This window comes from Mustelus asterias, chromosome 14, assembly GCF_964213995.1.
Source record: "Mustelus asterias chromosome 14, sMusAst1.hap1.1, whole genome shotgun sequence".
Taxonomy (NCBI): Eukaryota; Metazoa; Chordata; class Chondrichthyes; order Carcharhiniformes; family Triakidae; genus Mustelus; species Mustelus asterias.
In genome coordinates this window covers 18,499,640-18,516,426 of record NC_135814.1, presented here as the reverse complement: position 1 = coordinate 18,516,426, position 16,787 = coordinate 18,499,640, and positions in this window count along the sequence as shown.

Below are 16,787 nucleotides of genomic sequence, written 5' to 3'. Positions count from 1 at the left end.
AAATCCAGACCAATTGAATGAGTTAAATGTCACCGAAGTTAACTGCTTATTGCTGTCTTATGGATCAGGAAAGCTTCATTTGCAGTTCCTAGTGAGTGGTAAACCTTAGCTGCAGCAGCTTTAGAGGGTCCAAAGGGTGGGTGTCCAGGGACATTTTCAGAGACGATGCCACCCATTAAACGTACCACAATGCAGAAAACTGCATAAATATGTTGGATTAAACCATTCTAGCATTTAAAATATGGCGGCACAGTTAGCACTGCTGCCTCATGCCGCCAGGCACCCGGGTTCCATTCCCGGTTTGGGTCACTGTCTGTGCGGAGTCTGCATGTTCTCCCTGTGTCTGCGTGGGTTTCTTCCGGGTGCTCCGGTTTCCTCCCACAGTCCGAAAGACGTGCTGGTTAGATGTATTGGCCACGCTAAATTCTCCCTCAGTGTACCCGAACAGGCACCGGAGTGTGGCGACTAGGGGATTTTCACAGTAACTTCATTGCAGTGTTAATGTAAGCCTACTTGTGACACTAATAAATAAACTTAAATGGAGCTATGATTATCTTCTTTATTGATGTAATTTGTAACATTCTTGGCATTGTGGGGTGGTCCATAGCCCCAAGAATTAATATTTCAGCTCTGATTGCTTTCTTCTAGAGTATATATAAGGAACATGAAGAAAACTAGACACAAAACCACCAGTTTGAAGAAACATTTTTTTTTATTACTTTAGAAAAATTCTAATCTATTTTGAAAATGCAGCTGATTTTAACATCTAATTTCCAGAAACCATATTTTTCAGAAAGTTATAATTCCATGCACGCCATTTACATTTCATTTTCCAATTCTCTGTACACGAAAAAATAGCGAAGCAATCAACCTCTGAAATCTCCAAAACAAAATGCCACTGAAAAGCTGAGGGAATAGTCAGCATAACATGCAACACTGTGCACATTTGCATAGGAAATGGAAGTCACCCGACATGCTTTTCAGAATACTGAAAATACTATAAACTGTGTGCTGTAAGGGACAATGCTATAGACCTTACACAGAAGGATACCTTTGATAGAGCCCTGCACAGGGTAACTCTGTTGTACAGTATGCTAAATATATTTCTTATTAATAATTTTCATACCAATTAAAGCAGCAACTATTTATATACAAGCTTTTTCCACTTTTTTTTTGTAAACTCTTATTAGAAATGTGCAAAAAAGGTCTTATACTTTTTTTTTAACATGCTATTAAGTCCTCAGGGTGTCCAGTAGCCCTGGTGATCAAGATGTCGAAGGAAGGAATGTTGCTAAACTTGTCTCCTCATAGTGGAGTAAAGTCCTCCTTATAATAGTTTGGCAGGAATAGCCCTACATGATAACTCTTTCAAAAAAAAAAATTGACAGGCAAGGCATTTGACAAAACATCTGTAACAGCAAACACAGGAACTGTTTGTAGCCCATCTTCCAATCCAAGTCTTAGCAAATTCAATTCCACATTTCTGAAAACATCATTGAAAAAGACCATTTATTTGAACTGAAAGTTAATAAAAAAGTAACAATGTGTATTCATTTTTATGTCATTTTACAATAGTAATTTCCATATCCTTATCACACTGAGGTATTCTAAATGTAGTACAGCATTAGATCTTTTTTAATTAGCTAATGAAAGTACTAAAGGTAGGTAAAGTGCTACTGTATAATTCAATTGTAAAGATTTATTCTGATACAAAAAATATCTATTATATAGCACTTTTTTAAAGTTCATAATCCCAAATTCTAAAAGGTGAGATTTTTAATTAAAATACTATGTTATATTTTCTTCTGACAGACTTTTGTTATTCTGAACTTTCAACGCAATCTATGAGACAACTACAAGTGGGGGCTTGCAGTTTTTGCAGCTAGACTTATTTTGTATCTTGAAAACTAGAAATGGAAGACGAGCTACTGACACCTTTAACCATTACTACAAATATTTATTTTATTGTCTAAGATCAAAATAGTTGTAAATGTGTTCATACATTTTGCTTTGTTTTTTTTTCAATGTGTACGTTTTGCGTTTATCACAATTAGAGTGGCAGTATACCTTTCCCACTGATCTACTTATCAGCAAAATCTCCGAATCAACAAACCAATATGATTGTTATACAGGATTTATTCAGAAGCACAGCAAGTAGATGGTGAATTACTGTAAAACTCTCATAGAAGAAAAATCACTGGATTCCATTGATTGCAAGATCAACTAATTCGTAAAAACTATTCTGTTGCTATAAATTTATAGACATATAAATTTTAGTGGGGGGAGCGCATGACTTGATTACCACACATTTTAAGGAGTATCTCCTCAGGACAAGATGTCTAGATCATCTCGCCGCTCTCCTGTTCTTCAAACAAATTCTACACTGACTTTAACCTGATGTACCTGCTGAGAGCTGGGTGAGTTCTGATCAGATGCCCAATTCACACTCAGTTCAATTCTACTTCAGTGAAACAAAAGAGGAATGTGAGATGAATTGGATGCCTGACACAAACTTGCCCACTTCTCGCTGAGTGTTCTAGATTAAAATCGGAGCACACACTTGAACTATAAAGACTTCCAATTAAAGGAACACCATAGCTTTCATTGAAGTTGTTCACAGACACACATGTTTTACTTTAGGCACACAGCTTTAACCAATACCCAAACTAACAGATATGAAATGGTACACATTTCAAAGTAGTATTTCTGTAACAATTGCTCGCACAAGACTTAGATGTACAAATGCCATATAATCTTTTTCTATTCAATAAGAAACGTTCATTCTGTACAAGGTGTTAGAAGTACCTAATTCAATTTTCCCGCTGTCGCACACTGAATGGAGTTTGTGCCATTTCACTGCTAATTTTGGTTATGAACTTTTCTATACTATTTAGAAATGGTCCTACCGGCCACCAGCATTATATTTCTGATGTTTCGACTCCAGATGACTCTTTGTCAAAGCTTTGACAAAGGGTCATCAGGACTCGAAACGTCAGCTCTTTTCTCTTCTTACAGATGCTGCCAGACCTGCTGAGATTTTCCAGCATTTTCTCTTTTGGTTTCAGATTCCAGCATCTGCAGTAATTTGCTTTTATACTTCTGATGCATTTCTGATGTTTACAGGATGCCTCCAGAGGCACAGCTCCGTTAGATAAAAGGGAACTAAAACTCCGTGTAAATACTCCATTCACAATTGTTCGGAGCTCTTAATCTTACAGTGATTGGCTGGCGATGCACCAGTGAAAATTCACTAAACCTAGCACCAAATATCTGTTAGAGAAACAAAATGGGGTAACTATTGATTACAGCCCATTTCCATATCCCTGAAATAGGTTCTTGGGCTTCATTTGGACGATCTGGGTGATCTGCTGGCAACTGTCATGGATCCACGCCAGGAAAATCAGAGCAGCTGAATTTGGCATAAGAGTCCTAAACCAAGGACTGACATATGGTAAAGGTCAAATAGATGTTTTAGGTGGCCACTAGAGATGCCTATAAAATCTTTCAAAACAATGTGGGGTGTGACACATTTCAGGCATCTTTAGACTGCAGGACATAGCCCCATGAAGTTGGTATGTTTTTGCCCCATGGTTTTCTCCCAGAAAATGGCTGCAATGTGGATCAGTTTCTACCTTGGTGTACTTAAGGGCTAAATATTTAGATTTTCTTTGTAGTTATAATAATGGCAGATTGTTTTAATTTGATCGATAAGCATGTACATACATGTCATGCAGTCGCAACTTTTAATGATTACTAGTTAACTTGTTCGATGTTAAAAAGGAAACACTTAAAAGGCCTAGTACAGGAACCCAGCTGGTCATCAATCTAAGACTGATGGTACTATTCAGTAACATTGAAGGTTACTTCAAATAGATAAACAGTTTTACAAGTATACAAGTCATCTTGTAATGCATTTATTTTCAATGTTTGACATGCTAGATCATGCAGCAGTTTAATTTTAAATAGCAGTGTCGCATTTAACAAGCCATTATTAAAATAGTCACTTGCAAAGAATACAACATGTCAATTATGTTCACATTAAAAAAAAAGGCTCCACTGAGGTGCAAAGTATATTTCCAAGGGCAAACAAAACCTAATCACTTGGCATGTAAAAGGAAGACTTAGAGAGGTATATTTTCTCCTGTTTGCTATTTTTATTGCATAAAGTAAATGCAAATTTCCCTTCTTAGCCTTTTCATTTACTTTTTCACTAAAATTAGCATGCAGGGAGAAATATCACCATTATTATCAAGGCTTCAAAACTGGCATTCTCCTATCTGACTGGGTTAACATAAAGCCGCACAGACCTCTTTCACTCCAGACTTCCTTTCCTCGAGCAACAAGTTAAAGCAGATATTAGCCTCAATACTAACAGGGACAGGTTATGTAGGCATTGCAGGTGGAGTTTTAGATGGGGATCCTGAAAATTCAGTTTTCCCCACATGCTGCGGACTTTCAACTTTACGACATGCATTTTTTTGTACATGACAGATTGCCTGCCCAGAAGGAAGACTGACCGACAGGCTTAAATTTTGAAGCTAGGTTGTATAAATTTGGTGTCCTTCGTGTTTAGAAGGCTGAGAAGTGATGGACTCAAAGTGGGAGATTAGAAAGGATAGATACGGAGAAACTATTGCCTCTGCTGAAGGAATGAAGAACCATAGAATCATAGAAACCCTACAGTGCAGAAGGAGGCCATTCGGCCCATCGAGTCTGTACCGACAACAATCCCACCCAGGCCCTATCCCCACAGCCCCACACATGTACGCCGCTAATCCCTCTAACCGACCCATTCCAGGACACTAAGGGGCAATTTAACATGGTCAATCAATCTAACCAGCACATCTTTGGAGTGCGGGAGGAAACTGGAGCACCCGGAGGAAACCCACGCGGACACGGGGAGAACGTGCAAACTCCACACAGACAGTGACCCAAGCCAGGAATCAAACCCAGGTTCCTGGAGCTGTGAGGCAGCAGTGCTAACTTGTGTGCCACCGTGCCACCCATACCAACCAGGGAGAGCAAGTTCCTCCTGTTCTGACTACTTGGGGTGTTCCTGATTTTAATCACTCCACCACTGGTCACCATGCCCCCAGCTGCCTAATGCATCCCCTTAACCTCGCTGCCTCTCTACCTTGCTTTTCTCCTTAAAGACACTCCTCAAAACTTACCTCTTTAGCCACATGTTTAGTCACATATCCGAATATCTCCTTATTTGGTCCAGTGTCATATTTTGTCTTATAATTCCCATTTGAAAAGACTTCTAATAACTTGAATTTTATAAATGCAAATTATTGTTGTAATCTTAAAATTACAGTCCAGCCAGTTAGGAATGAAATAATGAAGCATTTTTTTCATGTGAAGCGGATTGAAATTTGGAACTCTTTCCCCAAAAGGCAGTGAACAATGAGTCAACTGAAACGTTCCAAATTGAGAGCGATTTGTTTTTGTTAGGCAAGAGTTTTAAGGGATATGGAACAATGGAAGCTAAATTGAGGTGAGGTACAAAACGATGGGAGAGGTAGAATGGCCTTTTCCTATACTTATGTTCACGTGTGTTTGCTATTATAATTCCTCCTTGCCATTGTAAATTAAGTGCTTGCTTAGCTTTGATGTAGAGATGGATAACTAATTAAGATTTAGCATTTTAATTCCTAGCAAATCATCGTTCTGTCAAAGGCATGGTGGTACAGTGGTTAGCGTTGCTATCTCACAGCTCCAGGGACCCGGGTTGAATTCTGACCTTGGGTGACAGTCTGTGTGGAGTTTGCACTTTCTCCCCGTGTCTGTGTGGGTTTTCGCCATGTACTCTGGTTTTCCCCCACAGTCCGAAGATGTGCAGGTTAGGTGGATTGGCCGTGGTAAAATTGCCCCTTAGTGTCCCAAGATGTGCAGGTTTGGTGGATTGGCCATGGTAAAATTGCCCCTCAGTTTGATTGAGTGTGTGTGTTTGTGTCTGCAATGGAGCATTTTCCAGCAGCTCTTTCAGCCACACTGGTACCAAATGTCCTGCCTTGTATTCCTTTGGACTCCACCAGCAAGGCCAAGAGGGGATTCTAGTGCTTGGCAACCCAGAACATATAAAGGTGCCTGCCATGGAGAGGTCACTCCAGTGACCCATCGGCGCACCCACTGTCTCTCAAGACAGGGGAGGCCAAGGAGGAAAGACTGACAACTTTGTTCTGACCTGGGTATGCTCTCAGCTGCCATGGCCCCACACATTGAATCCCTCCCTAAACCTCTCTCTCTCCTTTCTTTCAAGACCTTCCTTAAAACCAACCATTTGATCAACCTCTCTTGATACCTTTTGCCTACCACCTGGGTTTCCTTACGTCTCTGAAACATTTTGTGATGTTTCTCTACATTGAAGGTATTATGCAGTTACAAGGTGTTGTTGTTGTGATGATACGACTTGTTCTAGATGTCATAAAATAATAATAAGAAGATTCAAAATGCCTTCTCTCTTGGCTGTGAGCCATGGAAATGTGATGTCGTGGTTTGAGGGTACAATGTTGTAGCCTCGTCTCTGACCTGAATTCCCTGTGAATGCATTTTCTTTTTCACTGGACACACGAGACTGAGAAATCAATTCAAGAATTCTTTCCTATACTTTGCAGCACCAGTCTTTAGTTAATAGATTAATATGTTAATGTAATTTCATACTGAAAATTTTATACATGCATACAGCAAGGGTACCTTTTTAAAGTGGAGAAGGAAGAAGATTTAAGCGTGACAATTGACTGAATATTGAAGATGCCATCACACGATATTATGACCGCCATCACTCATAGGTTGTTAGCCCATGTCGGCAGACCTATTTAGAATAAATCTAGCTTGAATATCAACAATCTATGAGATATCTATGCTCAGACCACATGAAGTATTGTATCCAGTTTTGGGAACCACATTTAGGAAAATATATAATGGCACTTAGATTACTGAATTGTGAAGAGATACTGAAGAAGCTCAAACTACTGGGACTTGATGGCTTGAGTTATAAGGAGAGGCTGGATAGACTGGGACTTTTTTCCCTGGAGCGTAGGAGACTTAGGAGTGATCTTATAGAGGTCTATAAAATAATGAGGGGCATAGATAAGGTAGATAGTCAACATCTTTTCCCAAAGGTAGGGGAGTCTAAAACTGGAGGACATAGGTTTAAGGTGAGAGGGGAGAGATACAAAAGGGTCCAGAGGGACAATCTTTTCACACAGAGGGTGGTGAGAGTCTGGAACAAGCTGCCAGAGATAGTAGTAGAGGTGGGTACAATGTTGTCTTTTAAAAAGCATTTAGACAGTTACATCGGCAAAAGATGAGTACGGAGGGATATGGGCCCAAAGTGGGCAATTGGGACTGGCTTAGTGGTTAAAAAAAAGGGCGTCATGGACAGTTGGGCTGAAGGGCCTGTTTCCATGCTGTAAACCTCTATGACTCTAAACTTAAATGGTCTCAGTGGAGAAAAAGTTTAAAAGAAAATAAAAGCAACATTTTTATAATATTGAGAGACACTTCAATTTTTTTGTGTGGATATAGGAATGGAAAACTTTCGAGCATGATTCTCAGCTAAGGAAAGCAGAAGCTCAATGGGCCAACCTCGTCACGTTTAAAAGTTGTTAGCATATTTGATAGATTTCTATTTGGTCTGATAAATGATAACTCACTTTAAGCATTGGAAAACTAGACATGGAAATGAGTGATGCAGTAGAGAATGTGGCCCTATAGACTTGGCACAGAGATGGGGAGATGAAAATGATCTATCGGCGTCTTGAACAAGCAACTAAACATCAAAGTGATCTGGATGATCTAAACGGCCTATTTTCAGTCCATGTCACTGCATTCTTAAATGGCAGCCAACTGATTGAAAAGCTATATTTAGGCTACCTTTTGCCAAAAGGTGCACATTCTGGATACAAGCACTTAGGCATTTGTTTGCATTGTCATCTGGAATTTGTTAAAACACAACCAGAGTTCCATGTCCCCAGTTCATAAAATTCTGGACGTTCATTGATTCTCCCAATGTGTGCCTCTCAGCATAATATTGTGGCCTATGTTTGAGTGAACTAATTCGAATACAATAGACCATAAATGAAAACTTATTCGACATCTGCACTTCATTCTAAAATCACACCAGGAACAAGTATATTTAAGGAAATGAACTACAGGGAGGGGGATAAAGTAAAAGAGCAGAAGATAAAGATTTTGATTAATCTGCACCTCAGGTTTGAAGTTACTTCGCTCTCAATTCTGCATATCCTTTTCCAATTGCAACTTCAGGAAACATGCGCTGACCCTGGACGTGGGAGGGAAATCAGGGAGAGACATTTTGAAGAACATAAAGCAACTCATAAAGAAAGTTTTCTTAGTTGAACAAGAAAATGGATGAGTAAATTTAAGAAGGAGTTAGACAGATTTTTAATTGGTAAGGAGTTGAAAGTGGGGGAAAGCAGGAAAATGGGGATGAGGAGCATATCAGCCTTGACCGAATGGCAGAGCAGAGCCGATGGACCAAATGGCCTAATTCTGCTCCTATATCTTATGAACTTATCAATTTATGAACTTATGAATTTAGATAGATTATCACTGATCCAACAGGAAACGCAGCCCCCTTCAGCATCAAAGGAAGACATATCTTAGACAAATAGCTCACCCCAGAAATTAGACACACACAAATTAAAAATACTATTTGGCTGCCAGTTAGCTTTCCTGATACCAAAAATCTGATATGCACCAAACTTAAATACAATGGCCGGAATTTTCCGACCATTCATGCCAGCAGGATTTTCCCATCCCGCCTCAGTGAATGGATATTTGGCTTGTCACCAAATTCTCCTTAGAATCATAGAAGGCCGACAGTGCAGAAGGAGGCCATTCGGCCCATCGAGTCTGCACCGACCACAATCCCACCCAGGCTCTATCCCCATAATTCCATGCATTTACCCTATCTAGTCCCCCTGACACTAAGGGGCAGTTTAGCATGGCCAATCCATCTAACCCGCACATCTTTGGACTGTGGAAGGAAACCAGATCAGCTGGAGGAAACCCACGCAGATATGGGGGGAACGTGCAAGCTTCACACAGACAGTGACCCAGGCCGGGAATCGAACCCGGGCCCCTGGCGCTGTGAGGCAGCAGTGCTAACCACTGTGCCGCCCCATCTTCAGTACAGCGGGAGCGAGGTGTGAACGGGCAGTAAGTTTGCGTCCAAACATCACTAGTTTGATACGGTGTCCAATGTATAAACATAATTAACTTAATTTTCTCACACAATTTGTAAATCCAATGTGAGATACCTTAACTGGACCAAAATGTAGATTCAAATGAGAAAATTGATTGAAGGGCAATTGCTTTTGTACAAATTATGCATTAGAATAAAAATTAGAAGAATAATGCCTTATGGAATTAATTTATTGATAAGTACAAGAAGTTATGTGGCCTTATCTAAATGTGTGCAGTTTTTTCCCCAACACAAGTAGTTTCTTAAAAAATTACAATGGAACTTCATTTGTTTGCCATAGTTATGTCCTTCCATATATAGATAGAAGCAATTAATGGAAAACTGGGATCCCCCAAATTACATTGATCACTACTCTGAGTGCTCTGCTTCTTTCCGGTCCCACCCAGCAGCATTCGTCTCCCTCCAATGGCGATTGGCCTCTTCCATTCACACTGGTAAGCTTAGCTGGTCTGTCAGGTTTTGCACAGCACCAGTTTGTTTTGCTGTCATGAACTAACAATTGTTACAGGTGTGAGTCTTATAAGATTATTATATTCTAAGCTGGAGTTTTAAATTGAGGATGAGATCATGTGGCCTGTTCTGAAGTTTGTCTGACAGTAACCCTGTGTGGTTTGATTATTAGGAATCTAAATCTTAGATTATTTTACTGAGAAGAGGATGCAAGAGTTTTACTCTTGGAGATTATGACAGCTATCTCTGAGTTTACCATGAGTAGACTATGAGTCTCCCAAAGTCCCAGAAAGGTATTACAGGTGTCAGGTTGTAATCAGTTGTGCTGGAAACTTGAATTTAAAACTCCACTTACTTTTAAGGTGAAATGGATTTGGGGGTCAAGAATAGCTAATTAACATTTCTATCTGAGCGCAAAGTGAATGTGCCTCATGTTGCCATGGGGGAAAAGCAAAGGAAGTCATTTATGAGATCACGTTACCAACTTCCCTACAAATGAATGAATATCTCAGACACATCACAGTTTTGTGTGGTCACTAGAGAGAAGAGGCTGCTTAGTGTTGCTCGTTACAAAGGTTGAAGCCTGGAAGGGATTGTTTCTATTCAAAGACATACATCATGTGGCCACCTAAGGATTCTCAGAGATTCATCCTGGCATGGTCAAGGGAAAGAAGGATTATCAGGACAGGCTTTACTGCTGGTGTTTGATTTAAGAAACTCTCCAAAAACTGAGGAAAGCACTTGGAGATGATCACTTGTAGCTGCTACTCAACAGGAATACAGGAATGTATTGGAAGCTGGAAGCAACTGTGGATTTTCAAACACAGATTAAGTTGGCTAGGATTCAGTTACAAATGAAAGCAACTCGAACTCGAAAGGAAGGAAAAAGAAAAAGCAAAAAGAATGAAAACAAACTCAAAAGAGAAGAGAATAAAGAGAATAAGAAAGGGAAATATGTAAAAGAAAAGGTAAAGGGTTGAATTGGAATAAGAAAGCGAAACCGGGAAATTTGAACTGGATGAAGAAACGCTTTGACTAAACAAGTACAAAAGTAGAGAAGTGTTGTTGCAATTGTATAGGGTGTTGGTGAGACCACATCTGGAGTATTGTGACCAGTTTTGGTCTCCTTATTTGAGAAAGGATGTGGTGACATTGGAGACAGTTCGGAGGAGATTCACCAGATTGATTCTGGAGACGAAAGGGTTGACGTATGAGGAGAGATTAAACACTTTGGACTTATACTTGCTGGATTTTAGAAGGATGTGAGGGGATCTGATTGAGGTATATAACATTTTAAAAGGGATTAACAAAGTAAATGTAGACTGAATGTTTCCCTTTGTGGGAAACCTCAAACAAGAGGTCACAGGTATAGGTTGTGAGGCCGTAGATTTAAAACTGAGATGAGGAGGAACTACTTCTCGCAGAAGATGGTGAATTTGTGCAACTCGCTGTCCCATAGCTTGGTGGAATCTGAATCGCTGAATGGTTTCAAGAAGGAGATAGATATATTTCTAATAAAAAGGGGATAAAGGGAAATGAGGAACAGGTGGGGAGTGGATTTGAGAACAGGGAGAGATCAGTCATGATCTGATTGAATGGCGGAGCAGCCTCGAAGGACTAAATTTGCTTACTCCTGCTCCTACTTCCTATGTTCCTATAAACAGGGAGTAACAGGTTAGCACTGGTTAGTGATTAGCACTGCTGCCTCGCAGCGCCAGGGACCCAGATTCAATTCCCACTTCGGTCACTGTCTGTGCAGAGTCTGCACGTTCTCCCCGTGTATGCGTGGGTTTCCTCCGGATGCATCAGTATCCTCCCACAGTCCAAAAAACCTGCTAGTTAGGTGCATTGTCTGGCTAAATTCGCCCTCAGTGTACCCGAACAGACGCTGGAGTGTAGCGACTAAGGGATTTTCACAGTAACTTCATTGCAGTATTAATGTAAGCCTATTTGTGACAATAAATAACTAAACTTTAAATAAAATTAAACTTAACAGGTAGGTTTGACAAGGGGTTAGATTTGACTCCTGGTTTTGATTTGGTAATGAGTATTCACCTAGCACCTAAATTCAGTGAGGAGTGAGTTAAAATATATTTTGTCTCATTTGAGAAAATTGCTACAAAGTTAGAGTGGCCGCAGTAAACTTGGACAATCTTATTACAAAATGTTTTGGTGGGAAAAACAGATGTTTTCCCAATATCTCAGATGAATAGTGTGCAGGCTATGAGAGTTAAGACTGTTGTGCTGAATGCAAATGAGATAGTTCTGGAAGCTTATGGACAAAAAATGTGAAATCTGACAAACAGATAAAATCAAAATTTTGTGGAATTTGGCAGAGAATAGGAACTGGTTTTTGATTGATGGTATAGGTCGATGAACTGGAACATGTTTTTGAACACATTGGAGAGGTGGTGTCAATGAAAGAATTTACAAATTGTATTCCCGGAGGAATTAAGTCCCACCTAGAAGACCGTAAAGTTTCTAATATAAGAGTAAAGTTTCTTTTGGCTGACAGTTACGAACCATCCCAGACATAGATGGCAGCAAACCTTTGTTTGCAAACCCACACAGAAGCTTGAAAAGTGAACGGGTTGATAGTGAACAGAACTCTCACTACCATGAGGGGGATAGCAAAATTGAAAGGAAAGATGTTCCTCAGAGTAAAAGAGATAATATGGAAGATAAAAACGATGGGAGAGGCAGAGTGGCACAGTGGTTAGCACTGCTGCCTCACAGCGCGGTTCAATTCTGGCCTTGGGTGACTGTGTGGAGTTTGTACATTCTCCCCGTGTCTGCTAGGTTTCCTCCGGGTGCTCCGGTTTCCTCCCACAGTCCAAAGATCTGCAACAGCTAATCTAAAAAGAATACCAAGAACTTTTATCTCAAACAAAAAAATAATCTCAACAAGATTCTGAAAGCAACAAGGATCCTGCATTTAAATAGTAGAAATTCAATTGGTTGCCTAGCTGAAATATATTTTACAGATTTAGACATTAAAACACCTGTCTCCGAAAGAAAATGGAGATCAAATGTTAAAACTTGGGCCAAGTGGTTCACAGACTGATTCCAAAGGAACAAACATACGAACAAGGAGTAGGAGTAGGCCATTCAGCCTTTCAAGCCTGCTCTGCCATTTAATATCATGGCTGATCTGATAATAACTTCAAATCTGCATCATGCCTATGCCCTATTACCTATCACCCTCTTGCTTACCAACAATCTATCCACCTCTGCCTTAAAAATATTCAAAGATTCTGTTTCCACCACCTTTTCGGGATGAAACAAGAGGAAATACTGAATCGTGAAGGTGAAAAACAGAGTTTTTTTCCAAGTCTACAATTTATATCTGATGGTATTCAATAACCCGAGGGACCAGGGCAATATTGTTCCTAAAAAGGTTTCCCAAACTAAATCAACTGTGCCATCTTTAATCAAAAGTATGGAAATAAAATGAACTTAAATTGTCGTAAGACTAGCAACGAGACCATTTATTTGTTATTTGAGAGGAAGGACTTTGAGGATGCGATTTCCACCTCTTCTCCCCCCCCCCCTCCCCAGCTCATTTTAGAATCATAGAATCCCTACGGAGCAGACCCATCGAGTTTGCTCCAACACAATCCCACCCAGTCCCTATCCCCGTAACCCCACATATTTACCTTGCTAATCCCCCTCACACTAGGGTCAATTTTAGCATGGCCAATCAACCTAACCCGCACATCCTTGGACTGTGAGAGGAAACCGTAGCACCTGGAGGAAACCCATGCAGACACGGGGAGAACGTGCAAACTCCACACAGACAGTGACCCGAGGCCGGAATTGAACCCGGGTCCCTGGCGCTGTGAGGCAGCAGTGCTAACCACTGTGCCACCGTGCCGCCCATTGGCAGACACGGTTTGTCATTGGCCGCCAGCAGGATCTTCCAGTCCTGTCGATGCCTGCAGTCTTTAGCGTGGCTCAGCCCGCCGCCGGGGAACCTGCCATGGGGTCTCGCCTCCGGCGGGACTGGAAGATCCCACCAGGCGGGAAGGGCTGGAAAATCCCACCCTAAAAATCGCCCCCAAGGAAAATGTTAAATCTTAACTGTTAAATATATTTGATTGAAAGAGGTTAAAACGTTGTGATACTGCCAAGCTGAGCTGTTTAATGGATAATGTGACAGCGTATGCATAGAATGTCATTTGTACTATCTGTTGTAAGTTAATTATAAGTTAGTTGTTAAAGTCTACAGAATGTTACAAGTTGTTACATTTAGGAAAACGCTCTCATCACTCTGGGTAATGACTTGCCATACTTTAGGGGCGAGCTGTTATAATCATGAGGCTTATAAGATTATTATGTTTTGGGAATGTAGCTTTAAATTTTGAGTAAATAAAGGGGGTCATGTGACCTGCTCTGCAATCGACTTGACAATAAGCCTGGATCAGTTGCTTGTTAGAGATCAAAGGAGAGCTTGGATTATTCTACTAAAAAGAAAGAATATCTCTTGGAGATAATGGCAGTGACTCTGGGTTTGCAATGACTAATCTCTGGGTTGGATTTAATGGGGTGAGAGGGTGGGAACATAGTCCCTGTCATTTAAAAAAATGTATTCATGGGACATGGGTGCCACTGGCTGGCCAGCATTTATCACCCATCCCTCGTTGCCCTTGAACTGAATGGCTTGCCAGGCCATTTCAGAGGGCAGTTGAGAGTCAACCACATTGCTGTGGCTCTGGAGTCACATGTAGGCCAGACCAGGTCAGGATGGCAGATTTCCTTCCCTGAAAGTCATTCGTGAACCAGATGGGTTTTTCTGACAATCGACAATGGTTTCATGATCATCAGTAGATTCTTAATTCCAGACATTTTTTATTGAATTCAAATTCCACCATCTGCCGTGACAGGATTCGAACCCAGATCCTCAGAGCATTAGCTGAGTTTCTGGATTAATAGTCTCGCGATAATACCACGGGGCCATCACCTCACACCATCCGCCTTCCCAACTGGAAAGTCCATGGTCAGTCCACCCATCTAAAACCTGGCTGCCCAGCATCAATAATACTTTGGGGCGGCAGCCAAAGTGGGACTTCTACTCTCACCTGGAGGAAGGTCCTAACCTAGAGAGTTGCCAGCCAATCTAATTGCTGACAGCTCTGTTGCCCTGGTGGCATGAGGTTCAAGCATTGGCCATTGTTGGGACCACAAGTGGTCCCCAGAGAAGTATCATTGAACCTGGACTTTGTAAGGGGTCTGCCTGGCAGACCCCAGCGAGGTGGCAGGAGGGTGGGTCCATGTTTTAGAAATCTTGAGGGAAGGGTGTTAGAATGTAACCAATGATAACATTGGATCTGTTGTTAGTATGACCAATGGCAACAAGTTGTAAGGGTCAGCTGGCCCGGTAAAATATGTAACCAATGACAAAATAAGAATCTGTTGGGAATTGTGGGGAGCTTGGAATGGCAGAGGGTGAGGCCTCAAGTGTTGGAGTAATGAAGTTTCTTTATTAAACCTTTTTCTTTGACTTATCTGTTGGAGTGAGTTTTGTTTCGTTTTATTGCCACTGAAGAGTACCTTTTACTGGATGAACAAGTGGGGTCAGAGAGCGGCGGAGTGTGAAGGGAGGGCTTAAAGGAGAGTATATGATCTTGGGGAGATTTCTCCAATACACACAGGGGATACCCCAAAGTGGCATACCCCCTTCTTCCTGCCCACCGCAGCATGGAAAATGAAATCTGCTGGGGCACCTGCCTTGCTTTTACCTTCCCCACTGCAGGTATTATAATGGTAGAGGTGGAAGGAGGCCCTTAACTGACCATTAATTGGCCACTTAAGGGCCTCATTATGCCCAAGGATAGACGAGTTGCCTGATGTCTTAGCCACCCACTGTAAAAACAGGAGACAGATCAGGGGTAGGTGGGAAGACAGTGGGCAGGCCACTCGTTTTGTTTTATAAGTTTGTTTGTTAAGCCCTCACACCTTCAAATACATCAGCGGAGTGGTGGTGGCAGTGGGGGAAAGTTGTAAAAATTCAGCCTTCTTGTGGTAATGTGGTCCCTTTAAAGGGGTGATCTTTTAAGGCCCACGTGACCGGGTCAGACCCTATGGAGAGACTGTGCAGGAATTCGAACCAATTGGGATCAAGGACATGCATCCTGGGACAGGAGGAACCTCAATTGGAGTCAGGGTGGAGAAGTGGGTAGATTTGTGTATTAGTTTTGTCCAACCCTTATCTTTTACATATACTATATTAATAATAAATCATTCATCGTTGAAGCCACAATGAGTCACTTTTGACTTTACTATACTTCTGGATCCCTCAATGTCTCAATAAGGTGTTCTAGGTATACAGTTCTAAATATTGTGCTGTTAACTGCCCATTTACTTTTAAGGTGAAAGGTAGTTGGGGTCAAGAATCACTAATTAGCACCTAAATGCAAAGTTAATGTCTTCCATGTTGCCATGGGGAAAAGGGCAGAAGAAGCCATTTTTGAGGTCAGGTTACAGGATTCCCTACAAATCAATAAATATCACAAACAGACAGAAGTTCTGTTTGATCAGCATTGAGAAAAGGCTACTTGAGTTTGCGAGCTGCCAAAGCGCGGGCATGTGAGGAGACTGTCTCCAGTCAAAAATTCTGAAAAATTCTTCCTGGCATAGCCAGAGGAAAGAAGAACAATTGGAGCAGGCTTTACTGCTGGTATTGGATCTAAGAAACTCACCATTAATTGAAGAAAGTGCCTGGGTATAGTTACTCAAAGTTACTACTCAGCAAAACAGGGAAACAGGGACCTATTACAAGCTGAGTACAACTGTGGATAGTTTGCTATAATGACTGTAAATCTATGGAAAGTGCAACGTGCAATAAATGTAAAAGGGAATGTTTCGTTCGATAGTTTAAAGAGTAGGTCACCTATAAAAAGACAATAGAATTTTGTCAAGATTAGGTTTTTAGTCATTTATTTTAAGGTAAAAGGTTTAAAATGTGAAATCTTGTTGTGTCATCCTTTTCAGCTATTAACTGGGAGTTTGAATCTTTCTTTAAATGTTCTAGGTCTCTACGGAGATGGTAGCACGATTGTCTCTTTATTCAAACCCGTCTTCATGTTACAGCAAGGTATAAGGAAAG